The 2594-nt window shown below is 34.6% G+C and overlaps 1 pseudogene; it reads left to right on the forward strand.

Annotated features, from left to right (window-relative positions):
• Nucleotides 1-1193: 1193 nt before the first annotated feature.
• LOC101601824 lies at nucleotides 1194-1743 on the forward strand (annotated as a pseudogene).
• Nucleotides 1744-2594: the final 851 nt, after the last annotated feature.

The raw sequence follows: 2594 nt of genomic DNA on the forward strand, positions 1-2594 counted from the left end.
ATATCATTAAAAATATATATTGGCTGGCAGTAATCAAATTTGAAAATTTAGAAATTTCTACTTTCTACAATTAGACCTATACCTTCCTAAAAAGTCTCATTTATTCAAATTCCTATCAGTAATTGTTCACATAGAAAGTGCTTACAATTATTCTATTTTGAAAATATAAGAAAAGTCTATGCAGTAATCTACAGATTTGAATCTCAGCTTCACCACTGAATACCAATGTAATAAGATGAATTTGGGATAAACTGTCTAATTTTAGTAAACCTTTTCTTTTCCTAGGGTGTAAAATGATGGACATAATGGTACTAATCTCATGTTTGTACCAGTATTAAATACTATCATACACACACACACACACACACACACACACACACACACTCACACACACATATAGATATTACAGGAGCTAGCACTACAGACATGTACCACCACACCCATGTCCAAGAATTCACAAGTACTTTGAAGGCTACAATTGTCTATTACAGTCTTCATTGATGGAAACATTTTTAAAATAGTTTATTTCCTTTTATTATACTTAGATTTCCAGAATTAGAATATTCAGATTATAAGATCTAGGAGAAAAATAACAACTGTAACATAGTAGAAAACACACTTAGAAATCATATGAGCTTGCTTCAAATGCTGGTAGTTTCACTACTTCATAGTGTGTCCTGTATATACAATGTCCAAATCCTCTGAGCTTAAAGCCTACCCTTTGTAATACTAATCAGGGGACAATACTACATAGAACAAGTAAGATGTAAAATAACTTGCTAAGGGCTGAGGACATAACTCAGTACAGTGCCTGTGCCTAACATGAAGGTTCAATCCCCAACACTGCAGGAAAATAAATCACCTGGCACTTAATAGGTATTGAATAATAAAAACATAATCAAGCTGGGTATGGTGATGCATACTTTTAATCCAAGTACTTGGGAAGCAGAGGTAAGAGGATGGCTATGAGTTCAAAGCCAGCCTGAAACTACATAGTGAACTCCAGGTCAGCCTGGGCTGGAGTGAGAACCTAACTCAAAAAAAAAAAAAAAAAAAAAAGAACTAAAAAATAATAATAATCAACAATGAAAATACCACTAATAAAATCTGCTTTACAAGTAGAACTAGGACAGACAGATAAAGTCAACATGACATATAAAAATCAATGTTCTTTTGGCATATCTGTTGTAAGAATGAAGACAATTCTCAGCAACCAGACGGTGGAAATTCCAAAAAATGTCAACATCACTTTAAAGGGACACACAGTTATTATGAAGACCCCCCGAAGAGGAATCTGACAGAGGAACTTCAATCATGTCAATGTAGGACTCTGTTCCTTGAAAAGAAGAAAAGGCTCCAAGCTGGCAAATGGTGGGGAAACAGAAAGCAACTGGTATGTTCTATCTGTAGCTACGTACAGAGCACAATCAACTGTTACACTGGGTTTCCCTTACAAAACAAGGTCTGTGTATGCATACCTCCCCATAAATGGCATTATTCAAGAGAATGTGTCTCTTGTGGAAACTGAAAGTATCTTTGGTAAGATATCAGCTGGGTTTGGCTGAGGCTACTTGTTCAGTACCTCAAACCCAGGTAGATCAATAAACCCTTGAAAGAAATGACACTGAATTTGTTTCAAACTTGACTACTTTGATTTAGAGAGCCATGATAGTTGAAAACAAGGACATTAGAAAAATCTTAGATGGTGTTCATATCTTTCACAAAGGAAGCCCAACACGCTGAAAATAATACCTAAGAATTGTCTAGCCACAAAAACAAAATCTCAGGTTATAAAACCTGATATGTGATATGTTAATGATGCAATAAAGACCCATTACATTGGAATTAAAAATCAAATTCAGGAAGAACAAAAATTCACCTGGCAGTGACAATTTTTGAAATTGTGGTTTTCAGGGTAGTAGATTTTAAAAATTACCCATATATTTATTTGCATGTATGTGTGTATGTATGTATGTATGTATGTATGAGCAGACTAGGGTCTCTTGCTTCTATAAACAAATGCCAAGTCAGCCTTATGTGGGTGGCTGGGGATTTGAACTCAGGCTGACAAGCTTTGTAAGCAAGTGCCTTTAACCACTGAGAAACCCCCCCCAGCCCCAGGGTACTAGATTTTAAAATACTCAGTTCATACAGGTATTACTTTCTTTAAGGTATAAGTAAGAAGTTAGGTAAGAGCAGGAGTATGAAGTATAGCTCCATAAAAAAAGAAACACTCAGCTTTGGGAAATTATTATGACATGGTTTCCATGAACTCCTAATCAAAAATATAATAAAAAGAAAAGAAACAATAGACAGCCACATCGAGCATATCACCATTTAAAAGAACCAATTCCCAGGTGACTAGAAAAGATCTATCTCTGAGCTGGGTGGAAAGCATGATTCCTAAATCCAAAGGGAAATTAAATCACAAAGTTTAAACAAAACAGTATGAAAAGAATCAATATCTTATAAAATAAAAAGGAATAATTTAGTTTTCAGTTTTATCTTTACAAAAATTCTATTTTTAGATCAGATACAGTAGCTAAACATGCTACCATATCTTAAAGCTACGTTTGGTAGGGAAAGAACCTGAT

Source organism: Jaculus jaculus, chromosome 1, assembly GCF_020740685.1.
Source record: "Jaculus jaculus isolate mJacJac1 chromosome 1, mJacJac1.mat.Y.cur, whole genome shotgun sequence".
Taxonomy (NCBI): domain Eukaryota; kingdom Metazoa; phylum Chordata; class Mammalia; order Rodentia; family Dipodidae; genus Jaculus; species Jaculus jaculus.